At 48.9% G+C, this 19,376-nt stretch overlaps 1 protein-coding gene across 1 annotated transcript in view; it reads right to left on the bottom strand.

The window, feature by feature from the left end:
• Nucleotides 1-19,376, bottom strand: part of LOC141073597 (uncharacterized) — an 82,557-nt gene that overhangs the window by 50,070 nt on the left and 13,111 nt on the right. The window lies entirely within an intron of this gene.

Consider the following 19,376-nt stretch of genomic DNA (forward strand, 5'->3'; position numbering starts at 1 on the left):
TGGTTGGAGGAGCACTTTCTGGCAAATCCACATCCCTCCAGTCACGCACAAACCCTGTACCAGACCTTGCCACGCCAACATTTTCACTTGCCCCACGAGATGCATCCTCCTCCCCTAAGTAATCATCCCCATCATCATCCTCATCTTCTTCCTCCACTTCGTCCAGGAGAGGTCCCTGAGCAAACAATGGCTGAATGTCATCAAGGATTCCATCCTCCTCTTCCTCCTCATTAACATTGGCTGCAGACGCCTGCTCCTTAAGGTGCGTCAAAGTTTGCATGAGCAGACGCATAAGTGGGATGCTCATGCTTAGGATGGCGTCGTCTGCGCTTACCAGCCGTGTGCATTCCTCAAAACACTGAAGGACTTTACAGAGGTCTTTCAGCTTCGACCACTGCACACCTGTCAACTCCATGTCTGCTCTCAAAGTGCCTGGCCGTGTATCCTCCTACAAATGCATTATGGCCTGCCTCTGCTCGCACAGCCGCTCCACCATGTGCAGGGTGGAGTTCCACCTTGTTGCAATGTCGATAATGAGGCGGTGGTTGGGAAGGTGGAGCAATCGCTGCAGCTTCTGCATACGAACGGAGTGTACAGGCGACCGGCGGATGTGCGCGCACAGTCTTCGCACCTTCTGGAGCAGGGCTGTTAACTCCGGATAATTTTTGAGGAAGCACTGCACCACCAGGTTCAAGGTGTGAGCCAAGCAAGGTATGTGGCTGAGTTTTGAAAGGGCTATGGCTGCCACAAAATTACAGCCGTTATCACTAACTACCTTGCCTGCCTCAAGATGTACACTGCCCAGCCATGACTCAGTTTGTCGCTTCAAGTACTCGGCCAGCACCTCGGCGGTGTGTCTGTCGCCCAAACACATCATCTGCAACACAGCCTGCTGACGCTTTTCACTAGCTGCTCGATAGGGGGACACCTCGTGTGCAACAGTGGCAGCTGCAGATGGAGTGCTCGTACGACTGCGCTCTGTGGACGAGCTTTCGCTTCTGGAGGAGGAGGAGGAGGAGGGTCGAATGCCTACAGCCAACTGTTTCCTATACCGTGGGCTAGGCAGCACTGTCCCACCACCGCTGTCCGCTGTGGACCCTGCATCCACCACATTAACCCAGTGCGCAGTGATGGACACGTAACGGCCCTGGCTATGCCGACTGGACCATGCATCAGTTGTGAGGTGCACCATTCCACTCACTCACTGCTTGAGTGCATGGACAATGCGGTCTTTTACATTATGGTGGAGGGCTGGGATGACTTTGCGAGAGAAGAAGTGGCGACTGGGTAGGTCATAGCGTGGTACTGCATAGGCCATGAGTTCGCGGAAAGCTGCGCTTTCCACCAACCGATAGGGCATCATCTCAAACGAGATTAGTTTGGCAATGTGGGCGTTCAAACCCAGTGTACGCGGATGAGAGACTGAGTACTTTCTTGACCTACTCATAGTGTCTGGGAGGGTGAGCTGGACTTGAGAGCTGCATATGGTGGAAGTAGCGGTGGACAGGGCGGACTGAGAGAGGGTTGATGATGGTGATGGAGTTGGTGTTCTTTCTGATGGCCTAGATTCAGTATTTCGTTGATATAACAGTGGGATTCCCTGACTGCTGTGGCCTTGCAACGACACCTCAACATTTGCTGCTGTGCTAACCAGTGGGCTTACAGTGGGGGAAACAATGTAGCATTGCTGACTACCTTCTTTGTGATCAGTTGCACATGTGGCACTTGAGGTTTGGTGTTGTGTCCACGCTTGCAAGTGCATGATGGTTAAATGTCTAAGCATGCAACTGGTATTCAAATTTTTCAGATTTTTCCCTCGGCTAAAGGTCTTTGCGCACTTCTTACAGATAACCTTGGCCTGATCATGAGGATTTTGTTCAAAAAAGTGCCACACTGCACTCTTCCTACTTTGGCAGACATTTTGCGGCCTAGCACGCTGTGATCTTTTGACCCTCTGGACAAGCTGTCCAGCAACTCTTTTGATTTTTGGAACCTGTCTTTGGAGTGCTCCGGGCCTGCCAGATAACAGCTGTTGCGATGTCGATGTCTGCTGTGGATGCTCCTCATCTGAGCTATTGGAAGCAGCACCCTCTTCCCCCAATGGATGCCAATCTGGGTCAACAACTGGGTCATCCATCACCTCCTCTTCAATGTCATGTGCACCTTCCTCTGTGTCACCGTGTATGGTGGTATAGTGTGCGGGAAGGGGCACCTGAGTCTCATCAGGGTCAGAATCTGGCTCTGTACACTGCGAGGACAATGTAGTGCTCTGAGTGAATGTACCAGCAGAATCATCTATCAGCGGCTGTGCATCAGTGCACTCCATGTCAGATTCATCTTGGCCTGGGTAATTCACCATTTCACTTGATAATCCAGGCATGGTATGTGAAAACAGCTCCATGGAGTAATCAGTAGTATGGCCTGCGTCATCCTTCAATCTTGGTTGGGGTGAAGGACACAAGGAAAGGTGTGGTTCATGAACATGAGCCTCCAATGACGACTCAGTGCTTTTACTTTTTACAACTTCAGAAGAGGAGGCGATAGAGCTGGAGGCTGAGTCAGCAATGTAAGACAAAACTTTTTCCTGATGCTCTGGCTTTAAAAGCGGTTTGCCAACTCCTAGAAAACTAAGCCTTCGAAGCCTTATGGAGCCAGACGATGATGCAGGCTCAACACCTCCTGCATTCGGTCCTATTTTGCTCTTGCCACTACCATCAGATCCACCACCAACACCATCATTACCAGCTGCCAACCCCCGCCCAATTCCACGGCCTCTTCCACCAGCCTTCATCATTTTTTGTAGAAATGTAGACAAAATCCAACAAACTATATAGTAATGTAAAACAAGGTACAAGGTGTCTATAGGACAGGGGAGATTTTGAATTTCTGCACACACTTGTGGACACTGGACACTTATGGATTGTGTGAGGCCCACTGAATATCACAGCGCTATGTCACAGGCTCGATGGCACAGGTGTGAAAAAAGTTACTACAGGATAAGGGAGATTTTGAATTTCTGCACACACTAGTGGACACTGGACACTTTTGGATTGTGTGAGGCCCACTGAATATCAGAGCGCTATGTCACAGGCTCGATGGCACAGGTGTGAAAAAAGTGACTACAGGATAAGGGAGATTTTGAATTTCTGCACACACTAGTGGACACTGGACACTTTTGGATTGTGTGAGGCCCACTGAATATCAGAGCGCTATGTCACAGGCTCGATAGCACAGGTGTGAAAAAAGTGACTACAGGATCACAGAGATTTTGAATTTCTGCACACACTAGTGGACACTGGACACTTTTGGATTGTGTGAGGCCCACTGAATATCAGAGCGCTATGTCACAGGCTCGATGGCACAGGTGTGAAAAAAGTGACTACAGGATAAGGGAGATTTTGAATTTCTGCACACACTAGTGGACACTGGACACTTTTGGATTGTGTGAGGCCCACTGAATATCAGAGCGCTATGTCACAGGCTCCATGGCACATGTGTGAAAAAAGTGACTACAGGATAAGGGAGATTTTTAATTTCTGCACACACAAGTGGACACTGGACACTTTTAGATTGTGTGAGGCCCACTGAATATCAGAGCGCTATGTCACAGGCTCGATGGCACAGGTGTGAAAAAAGTGACTACAGGATCACAGAGATTTTGAATTTCTGCACACACTTGTGGACACTGGACACTTATGGATTGTGTGAGGCCCACTGAATATCACAGCGCTATGTCACAGGCTCGATGGCACAGGTGTGAAAAAAGTGACTACAGGATAAGGGAGATTTTGAATTTCTGCACACACTAGTGGACACTGGACACTTTTGGATTGTGTGAGGCCCACTGAATATCAGAGCGCTATGTCACAAGCAGAAATTGGCTAGTGTATCACAAACTACAAGGTGTATGTAGAATTGGGCAGAATAGGAATCTCCCTAGAGTGTAGGTCTGTAAGAACGGAACAAGTCCTCCACTCATCCTTCCACAGTGACACACAGATAGCTTCACTGTGGCCGTGATAACAGCCGTTACACGGTACTGAGAGGAGCGTGCACGTACACGGCTGTCCGGTGTACGTAAAATTGTCAAGCTCCGTGTTTTTTAAGTATACGGACTGACACACGCTGTCTCTCTATAGTTTTGAATGTGATCAAACAGCAAATATATTTAACTGTTTGAAAGCTAGACAAAACTAGTAGGTGCAGGTCTGTAAGAACGGAACATGTCCTCGACTTATTCTCACAGAGTGACACACAGAGAGCTTCACTGTGGCCGTGATAACAGCCGTTACACGGTACTGAGAGGAGCGTGCACGTACACGGCTGTCTGGTGTACGTAAAATTGTCAAGCTCCGTGTTTTTTAAGTATACGGACTGACACACGCTGTCTCTCTATAGTTTTGAACGTGATCAAACAGCAAATATATTTAACTGTTTGAAAGCTAGACAAAACTAGTAGTTGCAGGTCAGTAAGAACGGAACATGTCCTCGACTTATTCTCACAGAGTGACACACAGATAGCTTCACTGTGGCTGTGATAACAGCCGTTACACGGTACTGTGTGAGGAGCGTACACCACTGTATGGTGTGAAAAAATGCACGCTCAGTACCTCAGCAGGACAAAAAAAAAATTGGGATTGCTTTTAAAAAAGCAGTTTGCAGAGCAGTGGGTAAACAGCAATGCAGCTGTCAGGAAGCCTTAGAAGGCAGCCTAACAACCAACACCGCTGATCCACCACAATATAGCCTCCCCTTGCACTGCACACACAGTGACTGGTGTGTTGTACAGGCAAAATCGCTAGCAGCAGAAGCAGTTTTTTTTTCTTCTTCCCTGCCTAACGCTCTCCCTACAGAATCAGCAGCAGCAACCTCTCCCTATGCTAAGATCGGCAGAAGTAAGATGGCGGTCGGCGTGCACGCCCTTTTATAACCCCTGTGACGCCCACCAAAGCAAGCCAATCACTTGCATGCCCTTCTGAAAGATGGTGGTGACCCCTGCCTATGTCATCACTTTGCCCACAGTGTCCATGGATCCTGATTGGCTGAAAAAGAGCGCAAAACAAACTTTTGAAAAGCGACTTTGGCGCGTAAGTCACCGACCTTGTGGCCGACCTCATCCTAGGGTCGGGTTTCTTTTCATGAAACCCGACTTTGCCAAAAGTCGGCGACTTTTGAAATTTTTCGACCCGTTTCGCTCAACTCTAATTGTTGCTAAAATATTTTTTTTGTGACTAAAAAGTTAAATGTTCATTTTTTCCTTCCACATTGCTTCTGCTCCTGTGAAGCACCTGAAGGGTTAATAATCTTCTTGAATGTAGTTTTGAGTAGCTTCAGGGGTGCAGTTTTTAGAATGGTGTCACTTTTGGGTATTTTCTGCCATTTAGACCCCTCAAAGTGACTTCAAATGTGAGGTGGTCCCTACAAAAAAAGGTTTTGTAAGTTTTGTTGTAAAAATTAGAAATCGCTGGTCAACTTTTAACCCTTATAACTTCCTAACAAAAAAAAATGTTGTTTCCCAAATTGTGCTGATGTAAAGTAGACATGTGGGAAATGTTATTTAGTAACTATTTTGTGCCACATATTTCTCTGTTTAAAGGGCATAAAAATTCAAAGTTTGAAAATTGCAAAATTTTCAAAATTTTTGCCATATTTCTGTTTTTTCATAAATAAACGCAAGTTATAGCGAAAAAATTTTACCACTAAAGTGAAGTACAATATGTCACGAGAAAACAATCTCAGAATCGCCTAGATCCGTTGAAGCGTTCCAGAGTTATGACTTCATAAAGGGACAGTGGTCAGAATTGTAAAAATTGGCTCGGTCATGAACGTGCAAACCACCCTTGGGGGTGAAGGGGTTAAGTTTGATTTACGTTGATAATTTTTATGTTTTATTGTTCTCAACACATCCCATTATGTAATGAATAAAGATTTGCAACTGGAATATTTCATTTAGTAATATCCAGGATGCAGTATTTTAGTGTTCCCTTTATTTTTGTGAGCAGTGTATATAATATTCATTATGTAAACTAGGGGGTAGGTCAGTGAGGCAGCAGTGACCTGTCAGCAGTCTGCATTATGAATATATAATCAGAGCACCACATACATGAACCTCGCCTTAGGACACGAGTATATCATTAACTAAAAACTAAAAATAAGGATTAAGAAACAGCCACAAGACAGATTTCATCAACCAAGGTATAATTGTAATCAGTATAACGACGCCGACCTGACATTGTCTGTAGGTTACTGTGCATAATCCTGCCGACAGGTTCCCTTTAATACTTATCAATAAACTATACATTTTTTACTCTGTGTTGGTGTTATCACATTTTTCCAAGGATATTCTCCCTTACATTGCAGTATTTATGTAAATATTGCCCTTGGTCCAATGTGTTTTGTTTTTTTTAAATGATTTGTATGGTGGTATTTTTTGGTCACTATGTGGTAGCAATATGCGATCATATCACGTGATACTATTATTTGTCCCTCAAACAGTGGTATGTTTGATCATATTAGTCTTGGTACAGTGGAATATTGGTATACCTGAGTGGCATTACTTGGTGACTGACTGTATTTTGTAAATGTGATATACACCCTGATCAGCCATAATCCAACAAGTGCAGCACCATATTTCACATTCACCACACAGGAAATAGGCTTGTGCGTTTTCAAAGCTACCAACCGCCTGCCTTAAAAATAAGGTCTAGTACAACCAGCGTGGTGGCTCAGTAGGGTCACGAAGGTGACAAGCGGCTTGCTGTAACTCGACGGGGTTACGAAGATTGCTGTGGATCGGTGGGTCCACGAATACAGCGCAGCAGGAGCTGCAGTGACACCAGCAGCTGTTTGTGAGCGGCAGCCAGAGGCGCCGGTGATTTGTGGCTACAGCAGGAGCTGTGGCAGTGCCAGCAGGAGCTGGTGGGGTATCGTAAGAGGACATCAGAGTATTCGTCTTCTTAAAGGGCCAGTATTAAGCCCAAAAGACATAAACGGTACCGTGTGAACTCTAGCGTAAGAAGGCCTGTAGAAGGGACATGGGGAAATCGCAAAAGAGGGCGGTGGCCCAAATCGGGGTGGAGCCCCAAAGGGAGGCGGTGGCCAAATTGGAGTGGTGACCCAAAAGGGGTGGAGTCCCAGAGGGAGGCAGAGTCCGAAAAGGGGAAAGTGGCCAAAAAGGGGAGGAGCATCCCGACGTAAAAGGGGTGGTGCAGACGAATTGTTGCCAGCGGCAAATGTACTATAGGTGTCCAGTCTGCCTGGTGAACTACCCACCCGGCAAGAGGCTATGGGGGTGTGCCCTGCAGGTGAATGAGGAGGAAATGTATGGACTGGTCGATTCTGGGACCCCGGTGACTCTAGTAAGGGTGGCGCCCCAGGGATTTGTAATACCCAATAGGAAGGTTGGGGTCATTTGCGTTCATCGGAGCACTAGGGACTATCCAGTGGCCAGGGTGATCTTTGAGACAATCTGGGACAGTATCGGACAGGATGTCGCTATAGTCCCGAATTTATGTTGTCCGGTAGTCATAAGCCAGGACTCTGGGCTGTTCACTAACTTATGGGAGAGGCTCTACAGCAGGAGGATGGAGGGCTCTTGGCTGCGTACATAAAGGCAATAACATCTTCCAACGGTGACGGGTCAGACGTTGGGGTGACCAGAGGGAAGGATACCTTTGCCCCACTTACGGACATGATGACACCTGACGGGTACCACAGTGTGAATGATAGTGACAGAGCTCCACAAGGTGAAGACAGGTTAACGCTGGTAGGCAAACCAGAAGGTGTGAAAGATGGTGGCGGGGAAGCTCCAGGAGTGTGGTCCAACATCATTAGAAAGGGGGACTGCTGCGTACTGGATGACCGATCAGGTGGCAGACGTCCTCCCGTCGCCGGAGGGGTAAAAACCGGAAAGGGGCTGAACCAACAGCATCCTCGGAGAAGTGGGAGCAAGAAGAGAAGTTCTCCAATTTGACCGCCATCACCTGACGACTAGAGGGTCAAGTTAATAAACTGACCCAGGAGAGGGACACTTGGGAAGAGCGAGTTGTCAGTTTTCACCGGGTAGAGATGCACATACGAGACTTGGAGCAAGGGCGTGAAGAGATGTGTCGACAGCTGGCGAAGGAATGTCCAAATGTGGCGAGTATGGAAGTCGCCAACTCCGCGCAGTTGGGCCGGCTGCGCCACCTAGAGTCCGAGCTCTTGGCAGTTAAGGCCCTGAGACAAATGGCCGAGCACAGAGGGGGGGAGCTGGAGAAGGAAGTCTCTGAGCTCAGAGGTCACCTATCAAAGTGGCAAGGTGTGAATAAGACCGTAAGGGAAGGGCTCAGAGGAGCAGTAAGAGGGCTCCTGCAGGAGGAGAAGTTGGTGGTCAAAGACGTACAGCAGCCGTGCCCGAGTGATAACAAGGCGGAGCTGCAAATGCCCATCTAGGCAAGATGTCCTGAAGAGGGTAAAACTCAGGAAGAGTGTGAGCTAAAAGCTGAACAAGACAGTCACCCGGTCGGGGCGGATGTCTTGAGGGAAGTTGCCGTGGTAAACCAAGAGCCGTCTGTCCATAAAGAGAGTGAGGCTTTGCGCCTTAAGTGCGTGATGGAGGTACCCGAAGACGTGTGAGAAGCATGTGTCAGCGAGTGTGTGCATGAGGCCTTTAAAAAGGCAGTAAAGACCTATAGTGTGAACTGGGCACCAGAGACGGACCAGTTGGTGATACTGGCAGAAAGGAAGACACAGAGGAGAGGGTGGCTGTCCTGAAGGAGATGCACCTACAATGTCTCCGCACAAAACAAATGCTCGTGTTGCGTAATAAGAAAGCCCCTCGACTCATCTGGAGCTTGCGAGGGAAGCTCAAAGTCGGCTGGGCTTTGTGGAAGACGTAACTCTGGTGCCCAAATATCTGGTGGGGAGAGCCGTTGGAAGACTCGGAAAGGTGATGCAGGAGTTGGTGAATCGATCCGATGTGAAGAGAGTGAGGATCCCACTCCCAAGTAGCGACTGAAGATGACATGGTTCCAGTCATTGTTGTTGGCTCGGTGGAAAGCATTGGAAACATCTGAATGCTACTGGAATATTGGGTAGCCTACCTGCAGGAGATAGAGCAGTTGAAAATGGACCAAATGCAGATTAATAAACAAATGCAGAACATCAGGTGGCGGCTGCCTCCAACCCAAGGTGTAAGGACCGAAGGAATCCTCCAAATAATGAAATGGCAGGTAGCCGAAGACTGTCAGCAAGACAAGAATGTCGAGAATCTGCAAGTGGCAGTTCTACTGTCAGTATAAGACTGAGAGACCTTAGCTCCTGTGAGGTACTAAATGGGTCAGACTCAGGTCAGTCAGTTGACTCGACTGTAAGTAGGACTTCTGACCGTACCGACCAAGAGAGCCGGCCAGTGAGAGAAAGGTCGGGTGACGGGGCATACTATGGAAAAGTGGAGACTAAAAAGGGTAAGGTGGCACAGTTGGACTGTGACTTAAGGGCCAAAGCTCAAGGCCGACATAAGGACCACTGGGGGCGGGGAAGGCTTGACATATTGACTCTGCAACGGGAAAGTACAAAGTCCGATAATGTGGTGGTCCCAGAGAGGGATACAATGACAGTGATGGACTACGTCTCGGGAGCTGACGCTCAAAGACAACTGAGAGGGCCCTCTCGACTGGTAGGGCAAGATGACATGGCCCCCGGTTTCGAGGCCTCCGGTTTGTCACAAGTGTTCAACCCCACAGGTTTGAACAGCGGGGGGGGTATGTGATGCAGTGACCCCTGTGACAGCTAGGGGGCGCTGTATGGGACATGCATGCAGGCGTTCTTTCATGGTAATAGGGAAAATGGTGACTGGCAGGGTTATAAATGGCCGATATGCATCACAGGGGTGGGTGCCCTGTGATGGAAGCCGAATCTTGTTGTGATTAGCAGATCTACTGCTAATAAGGTTTTTTGTTTTATATGGGGCAGCTTTCAGGTGACTTGGTGAGATGGGTGGGACCAGTCACCTACAAACCCACCCAGGGGCGTGCGTCTCAACGCCCAGGATAAAGCCTGCATGTGTCTGTGTCAAATAGGACCTGCGATGAGGTCATAGCCATGTGATCCACCAGTGGGCGTGGCTACGGACTATATAAGGTGACCAGGGTAGGTCACAAGGGAGAATGCCTGGACCTGATTGGTCCGTATGGAAGGTCTTGGCAGGCCGACTGCTGGAAGATGTGGCTGCCTTCCTGAAGAGCACGTGTGGAGGCTGAGTATAATGGCTGCATGTGTCTGACAGTTCCCAGGAGAGGGAATGAACGTCTGAAGTGTGAAGCAGCTAAAAGGTAACCCGACCACGGGGAGAGTAACTAAGAGACTGTATAGCCTGATGGCTGGATAAAGCACAGCCTGTGTGACCACAGGGCTAAGGGGAGCAGAGCTCCACTATGAAGATTCCTTGTTGTCTGCTGTAAGACTGTTGCATGCTGCTATGGTTTATGAAGATTCCTTGTTGTCTGCTGTATGACTGTTGCATGCTGCTATGGTTTATGCTGTACAATAAACCGCATGGACTATGTTTATGTTAAAAAGCCTGTGCTGGACATGGTGTTTCTGCAGCCAAGCGAGTATCCCCAACCTGAGTAACAAGCGCTGCCTTACAATACTCACACACACACACATACAGTGCCTACAAGTAGTATTCAACCCCCTGCAGATTTAGCAGGTTTGATAAGATGCAAATAAGTTAGAGTCTGCAAACTTCAAACAAAAGCAGGATTTATTAACAGATGCATAAATCTTACAAACCAACAAGTTATGTTGCTCAGTTAAATTTTAATACATTTTCAATATAAAAGTGTGGGTCAATTATTATTCAACCCCTAGGTTTAATATTTTGTGGAATAACCCTTGTTTGCAATTACAGCTAATAATCGTCTTTTATAAGACCTGATCAGGCTGGCACAGGTCTCTGGAGTTATCTTGGCCCACTCCTCCATGCAGATCTTCTCCAAGTTATCTAGGTTCTTTGGGTGTCTCATGTGGACTTTAATCTTGAGCTCCTTCCACAAGTTTTCAATTGGGTTAAGGTCAGGAGACTGACTAGGCCACTGCAACACCTTGATTTTTTCCCTCTGGAACCAGGCCTTGGTTTTCTTGGCTGTGTGCTTTGGGACGTTGTCTTGTTGGAAGATAAAATGACGACCCATCTTAAGATCCATGATGGAGGTGCGGAGGTTCTTGGCCAAAATCTCCAGGTAGGCCGTGCTATCCATCTTCCCATGGATGCGGACAAGATGGCCAGGCCCCTTGGCTGAGAAACAGCCCCACAGCATGATGCTGCCACCACCATGCTTGACTGTAGGGATGGTATTCTTGGGGTCGTATGCAGTGCCATCCAGTCTCCAAACGTCACGTGTGTGGTTGGCACCAAAGATCTCGATCTTGGTCTCATCAGACCAGAGAACCTTGAACCAGTCTGTCTCAGAGTCCTCCAAGTGATCATGAGCAAACTGTAGACGAGCCTTGACATGACGCTTTGAAAGTAAAGGTACATTACGGGCTCGTCTGGAACGGAGACCATTGCGGTGGAGTACGTTACTTATGGTATTGACTGAAACCAATGTCCCCACTGCCATGAGATCTTCCCGGAGCTCCTTCCTTGTTGTCCTTGGGTTAGCCTTGACTCTTCGGACAAGCCTGGCCTCGGCACGGGTGGAAACTTTCAAAGGCTGTCCAGGCCGTGGAAGGCTAACAGTAGTTCCATAAGCCTTCCACTTCCGGATGATGCTCCCAACAGTGGAGACAGGTAGGCCCAACTCCTTGGAAAGGGTTTTGTACCCCTTGCCAGCCTTGTGACCCTTCACGATCTTGTCTCTGATGGCCTTGGAATGCTCCTTTGTCTTTCCCATGTTGACCAAGTATGAGTGCTGTTCGCAAGTTTGGGGAGGGTCTTATAAAAGGCTGGAAAAAGAGATAATTAATCCAAACATGTGAAGCTCATTGTTCTTTGTGCCGGAAATACTTCTTAATACTTTAGGGGAACCAAACAGAATTCTTGTGGTTTGAGGGGTTGAATAATAAATGACCCTCTGAATAAACTTTTCACAATTTAAAAAAAAAATAATAAAAGAAATAACATTCTTTTTTGCTGCAGTGCATTTCACACTTCCAGGCTGATCTACAGTCCAAATGTCTCAATGCCAAGTTAATTCTGAATGTGTAAACCTGCTAAATCTGCAGGGGGTTGAATACTACTTGTAGGCACTGTATATACATACACACATATATACACATACACACACACATATATATATATATATATATATACACACATATAAATACACATATATATATATATATACAGTATATATATATATATATATATATATATATATACACACACACACACACATATACAGTATATACATATATATATATATATATATATATATTGTGGTGTAGTGACCACTGTGTCCGCTAGGGGGCTTTGAAGTTCTGTTTTGGGCCTTATCTCATTATCATACTAAAAGGCCTTGCTATTCAACACTGGAGCCCTAAATCCTGCTTTGTTCATCACATATATATATATTGTGGTGTAGTGACCACTGTGTCCGCTAGGGGGCGCTGTGTGGGTGTCCCAGGACAGGTGTACAGGCACATCCAGTGTGGTAACGGGAGTAGGATGCTAAATGACTGTTATGTATCCCAAGGTGGGTGGCCTTGGGATGAAGGCTTGATTATATGCTGATCAGCAGAGCTACTGCTGATGTTCTGTTCCAATGTGTCAGGGAGAAGCCTTCAGGTGGTTGGTTAGACGGGTGGGATCAATTACCTACAAATCCACCCAGGGGCGCGGATCAACAAAGAGGTGCAGAACATCAGGTGGCGGCCGCCTTCAACCCAAGATGTAAGGACCCGAAGGGTCCCTCCAAGAAGTGACATGGCAGGTGGCCGAAAGCAAGGCAAGGACATCAAAAGGCTGCAAGTGGCAGTTCGACGGACCGTACGAGGCTGAGAGACCTTAGTTCCTGTGAGACAATGAATTAGTCAGACTCAGGCCAGACAGTAGGCTCGACTAAGACTGATAACCACACCAACCGGGAGAGTCGGTCGGGGAACGGAACAGAGAGGGAGAGGATGGAGACTAAACAGTGTCTGATAACGCAGACGGACTGTGACTGGAAGGTCAAAGACCAAGGCCGATATTCTGACCACTGGGGGCGGGGGAGGCCTAACGGAGATATGAGGCCGTATAACAGACAAATAATACAACATCCCAGTAGCAGAGATCATCACAAACAGCAGTGATTACTTAGTACTGAACACCACCTACAGGCATTAGCCCATGGAAAACTCCAATATATATAGAAACAAACAAACAAAGAAAGAAGGGAGTCTATATCACCTATAAAATTCCATCATTATTTATTGGTACTCACAAAATACTGTATAATACTGCTTCTTGGTCCTGGGGGTGGGCTAGGATGTGATGGCATCCACCTTCCCGGGCTCTGGCTTCAGAGCTCCCCCACCTACTCGGTGTCCCAGGTAGTGGACCTCACTCATACCCAGCTGGCATTTTTCCGGCTTAATGGTTAAGCCTGCTCGCTGGATCCACCCGAGCACCTGCGCTAGGTGCTCTAGGTGATCCTCTCAGGTGGGACTGAAGATGGCGATGTCGTCTAGGTACGCGGTCGCATACCCTTCCAGTCCCTCGAGTAGCATGTTGACCATCCTCTGAAAAGTGGTAGGGGCATTCTTCATGCCGAATGGCATCACCGTGGACTCGTACAGTCCGAATGGGGTGATAAAGGCAGAGCGTTCCCGTGCCCCAGGGGTCAGGGGAATCTGCCAATACCCTCTGCCCAGATCCATGATGGTCATCGATGCGTGGCATTGGGTACGCATCGGTGACCGTCACAGCGTTGAGCCCCCGGTAGTCCACGCAGAACCGCGTAGTTTGGTCCTTTTTAGGGACGAGGACTACAGGCGAAGCCCACGCGCTGTTGGACACTTGGATCACCCCCAGCTTCAGCATCTCGTCTATCTCTTGGCACATGTGCTGCTGCACCTCAAGAGAGACCCGATACGCTGAACACGTCATGGACGGCTGTCTCAGCCCTTCCGGGCAGGCTGCTGATCAGCTCCCGAAAGGGGTGTAGGGTGACCCCCAGCTGGGACCGTTGGTCCTCCGAGAGCTGGTGGCCAACCCCCACATCCTCGATGGATCCATCCGCCTTGGCTTGGGTGAGCAGATCCAGAAGGGTTTCTACCTCTCCTTCCTCGGGCAGGTTGCACACTAGGTGGGCCCAAGCCTCCCGCTCATGATGGGCCTTCATCATGTTCACGTGGAAGGCCTTCCTCCTTCCACGGGCGTGGTCCAGGGTGACCAGATAGGTGACAGCGTTGAGCCGCTGGTGCACGAGGTATGGACCCTCCCAGGCCGCCTGAAGCTTGTTTTGAGGTACGGGAACCAGTACCCACACCTTTTGACCCACCTGGTAGGTCCGCTCACAAGCATTCTGGTCGTACCACCGCTTCTGGTCAGCCTGGGCTTGGGCCATATTGTCATGCCCCAGCCGTGTCAAGGCCATCATTCTGTCCCGGAAGCGCACAACATACTCAATGACCGACACTCCAGGGGTGGCCAACTCCCCTTCCCATGCTTCCTTCACCAGAGCAAGGGGCCCCCGTACACGTCGCCCGTACAGGAGCTCAAAGGGGGAGAACCCCGTTGAGGCCTGTGGGACCTCCCGGTAGGCAAACAGCAGGTGTGGGAGATACCGCTCCCAGTCTCTCCCGTGGGAGTCGACCAACATCTTCAGCATCTGCTTTAAGGTGCCATTGACCCGCTCACACAGGCCATTGGTCTGTGGGTGGTACGGGCTGGCTACCAGATGTTGCACCTGTACCTGCTTACAGAGAGATTCCATCAGCTGCGACATGCGACATGAACTGGGTCCCTCGGTCGGTGAGCATTTCCTGGGGAAACCCCACTCTGGAGAAAATCTCCAGTAAGCCAGTGGCCACTTTGTCGGCCCGAATGGACGACAAAGCTACCGCCTCCGGGTACCGGGTGGCATAGTCCACTACCGTTAGTATGAAGCATTTCCCAGAGCGGCTGGGAGTGGACAGAGGTCCAATGAGATCCACAGCCACCCTCGGGAAAGGTGTCGCCCCGCCTTCCCCACCCTCTGACAGGTGTCACATGAACGGCAGTAGGCAATCACCTCGGTCCTCATTCCCGGCCAGTAGAAATGCTGAGCTAGCCTGGCCCTGGTATTAGTGATCCCTAGGTGTCCGGCCATGGGAATCTCGTGTGCGATCCGCAACAATTCAGCCCTGAACAGATAGGGTACCACTAACTGTCGGTCCCTCTGCAACGCCTCCGGTGAACCCTGCTGGACCGTTACCCGGTACAGCCGTCCCTGGTCCCAGACCACTCGCTCGCGGTCGGACTTCAGGGGAGTCTGTGCCGCCTGCTCCTTGAGAGCTTTCAGGCTAGCGTCAGCTTCCAATGCTGCCTGAAATCCCTGACTCGATGTGGCAAGAATTGACGAAACTGCCACATCCTCTGTCAGCTCCCCGGGATCTGTCTCTTGGCTGCTGTCTGACTCGGCAGCCACTTGGTCGGAGAGGGGGAAACCGTCGGACCTCCGCAAGGCTCCTTGGAATCCGGCGCTCCTACTCCTGGTAACAGCAGCCACGACCGCTGAGACCACAGGTAGCGCCTGCTTCCCCTCAGCCCCCGACCAAGTCGCCGGGTCAGGCAGACTTCCCTGGCCTCCTGACATCCCGGATGCAGGGAACTCCTGCTCTGGGGTCTTACCTGGTGGCTCCTCTCCCGGGACGCCCCCTCCCCCCATGGCCTGTTCCTCTTTCTGCAGAGGCCCTAGACTCAGCAGGCTGGATTCACTTAGGGGTCCTACACTTCCCATAGCAGCCCCTCCCTCCACCTCTGAGCTCTCCCCTGCAGTCTTCTCACCTGTCCTCACTGTGAGCCCTGTGTGTGTAGTGTCAGTGCATGGCTTACCATCAGGTTTCACTCCCTCCTCCATTGTTGGAGGCACATTCAATACATTAACATTAGCAATCACAGTAGAGTCATGACATTCTTGGGGAGCCGGACTTGGGGGTTCAGTGGCCACATACTGAGACACTAGCCACCCAAATTGGTCCCAAGCAACACAGTGGCAGGAATATTAGGTGTTACTCCTGTAAGAGAATGGTCAGCCATAATATACTGAGCGGCTATGTTGTCTCTAGCAGCCATTTTGTTGAAAGTTGTAAAGGAATCTACTTTTACAAAAGAACTAATAGATGGAGGATGGCAAAATGAGATCATGTCTCCTAGCAACCTCAGCCGATGTGCGTAGAGGAAGATTGGATCAATCAATAGGATCACAGGTCACCAAATATATGGCCAGTATGCTTATACGTGATAGTGTGGTAGCGAAGTGTAGAGTAGTTAAAATGTCAGGATGTAAGAATTTAGGGACCTAGACTGGAGACAATGATAAGATTTTAGGACAGTAGCCATAGATACCAATGACTTATGGGTTTTAGTGTTGCTTGAAGAAATGTTAATTAATATCTTCGTATTATGTCATTATATTCTCTGTTCTAAACCACGTTTCTGTAGATTACCATGAAAACGCCTTAGAATTATAATGTTAACGCCTTTCTGCGGCAAAATGCAGCTTTCTTTGATCTGATAATGTATAAGAAGCCCCTGTTACTGTCGATCGGGGCCATTCCATCGCCATCATGCCACTGTGCCTCACCATGGCCAGGGCACAGAGCCTTATCACCGCCAGACCTCCTAGCAAATCTCTGCCCGTCTGAATTCCTGTTTTTGCCCGCATATTCCAACTCCTCTGTTATTCTGTATCTGTTTTGCCGTGTATCTCCGAATAAACCTTCAACCTCAGCTTGATAAGAGATCGTCTGTGGAACTTCTTCCCGACTCTTCCAGCTCTCAGTAGGACTTTTTCTTACAAGTGGCGATTGCCAGCCAGGAGGAGCAGCTCCGGAGGGCTGCCTCCAGAAGATCCACCGGAAGAGGCTGCAGATGAGGGCTTGGAGGTGGGAAGAGGAAGAGAAACGCGTGTGGCCACACGTGAAACCGATCAAAGTAAGCCAGCCTGAAGGAGAACCTCTCGTGATCGCTCCGAGACCGCCTGCCCGATTTTTTTTATAAGAAAACCACGGACAAAGAAAAAGACTATAAAAAGATGAGTAACTGAGAAGAAGCTATCTACAAGGACGTGAGAATTTTTTTGTGCCCGGTAGCAAGAAGCTTTAAAAGGGCGTGGGGAGACGCCTGGCAAGCTAACGAGTGAGGCTGGAATCACGGCTGCACCTCTTTTGATATCTGGTCGACCCAGCCTGCAGGAGGTCTTCCATTCGAGAGAGGTGTGAGTATCTAACTTTGCTTAAATTGCATTTGTTGATACTAGAACAGAGTAAAACTCGTCCTTGTAGACCACTGTAAATATGGAGTGGTTACGGAAGCAGGCAGAGAAATATGCTGGCACACCCCAGCTGGAGGGGGTTAATGTGGAAACCATGTGGTTAAATTGTATGCGTTGGTTTACCACAGAGAACAGGGAACTAGATAGAAAAAATTTGCTAGGTTAAGCTAATAGCCAAGTAGTGGCTTTGTGTAAGACAGTTATAACCTTTGATCAGGCTCTTGATAGGTAGCTTACACATCAATATGTTAACATGATCACCCGGGGAGGGGCAGCGTATAGGGAGAGATCAGAAAAGCTCAGTGAGATGCTGGAGCTAGCACGGAAGCACAGAGAGGAGGGGTGCGAGCAGCAGCAGCAGCTGAGAGCAGTTATGTCACAGATGGACACTGCAGCTTCAAGACACAGTGCTGATGTAAATACAGTTGTAGAATGGAAAAGAGTTAGGAGAATGAGTAAAGTAGTACATAACAAGATATAGTGTCCCAACAGCTCCAGCTTATGCAGACACAGTTGAGGAAAGATATATTGTCCCGACAGCTCCAGCACATGCAGACCCTAGGTTAGGTGTGATGCTGCTTCAACCCCGAGAGAAAAAAATCCCAGGCCAAATGTTCCTGGTCCATCTTAAATTTATTAAAAAAATGTTGCCTAATTGGGAGGAAAGTAAGTGAGTGTTTTGTTAGGACGATGCAATCCGAGGTGAGGGGTGATGAGTCTAATGTTTTTGCACACCATTCACCTCGGGGTGTATCTGCTGATTCGGGGAGGCCAGGGGTTCCGGGGGGGTATGGCCAGGTACCGAGAATGGGCAGGTCCCGTTCGGCAGAGCCCCCAAGGGATCCCATGAGAGGCCCCCCCTTGTGTTATTTTTGTGGACATCTGGGACATGTTAGATGTTTTTGTCCCAACCTTGTGCCAGGGATTGTACCCCTAGAACCCCGGGCACCATTTAATCCCCAACAGCCCCGGGAGTTCTCTAGACTACCTTTCGGAGTTAGACCTCCGTATCCAGCAGTGAATGACCTTAGGCAGTAACAGCAGTACAATGGTCTTCAAATGGTTAACCCAGTCTCACAGGAGCCTTCTGCTCCTGCTCCTTCCCCAATGGCTTTCACTCATCCGCACCCGGAGGTCCATGCTATTAAGGGAGGGGTCACTCCTCCTCGTCCCTGTGCTCCCCTGATCAAGGAGCTACAGGAACATGAGGACCGGACCCTGACTAAGGATCTCTTTGGGGCGGAGGTGGCAGCTGTTGGACGGAAGCCATGTCCAGATGGGGATGATGGATTTTTCGGGCTTCCCACGGCAGGTAACACTGATTGATGGAGTGCTCCCCCTGTTCCCCTTACCCTCCTTGTCCCCCTTTCCCTGGGCAAGGACGGTAGACCTTATGTCAGAGGGAGAATAGAGGGGCTGCCTTGGGAGGACATCCTCATCGATACAGGAGCCTCAGTTTCAATAACATGACACAAATTGCAGTCACCCCCTGGACTGCCTGAGACTACACTTTTGTAGAATTTGAGGACTCCTGTATTCAAGCAGTAAAAAGTCATCCAGTGAACCTGAGATTTCAGGACACAGGGGGATCGAAGCAAAGGGGTCTTCGATGCGCTTTTTGGGTAAACCCACAGTTACGGTACACTATTTTGGGAACTGATGTTTTGGGAGCAATGGGAATTGTTGTTGATTTATGTAACAAAGTCTTGTGGCGGAAGAAAGAAGCCACTATCTGTTCTGTAATTGTCCCTGTAGAGGAGGAGGAGAGTCATAAATTACCCATTGCTAGCTTCGGATTAGGTGCTAATGAAAATGTTGAAAACACTGACAATGATGCTTTAAAGAATGAATTGAAGCAAAAGTTCCCTGAATTGTGGATCTCAAAGAAAACTGATTGTGGGTTAATGCAAACTCAGGTTAAAATTGATGGTG

The sequence above is a fragment of the Dendrobates tinctorius genome, unplaced genomic scaffold, assembly GCF_039654945.1.
Source record: "Dendrobates tinctorius isolate UK_male_01 unplaced genomic scaffold, ASM3965494v1 ptg000308l, whole genome shotgun sequence".
NCBI classification, from domain to species: domain Eukaryota; kingdom Metazoa; phylum Chordata; class Amphibia; order Anura; family Dendrobatidae; genus Dendrobates; species Dendrobates tinctorius.